Here is a 357-nt window from a genome sequence, read left to right on the forward strand (position 1 = left end):
CTATAGACTAAACACAAACATGAGCATTTAACAATAAAAAAATGATATATATTATTTGAAAGAGAAAAAAAGACAATGAAAAAGAGCTACATTGCATAACTTCCTGATTCCCTTAAACGGTTTTTAATTATTTCTTAACTGAATCTAACCTTGGTTTTAACTCCCTCACCTTAATTTTGATTCATTCTTAAGTGGGCAGAAGGCTAATAGCCTCTGGACTGTGCTTAACCATAGAATTTGGCAAAGTGCTCTGTGGAAAAAGCCCTGGGTCATTTTTCACCTGCTGGGGGATTAAATCCCCTCATTAAGAGGCTTAGGCGAGCCACTTCAGCCAGTACTTACAAGAAAATCTGGCCT

This window comes from Bubalus kerabau, chromosome 21, assembly GCF_029407905.1.
Source record: "Bubalus kerabau isolate K-KA32 ecotype Philippines breed swamp buffalo chromosome 21, PCC_UOA_SB_1v2, whole genome shotgun sequence".
Lineage (NCBI taxonomy): Eukaryota > Metazoa > Chordata > Mammalia > Artiodactyla > Bovidae > Bubalus > Bubalus kerabau.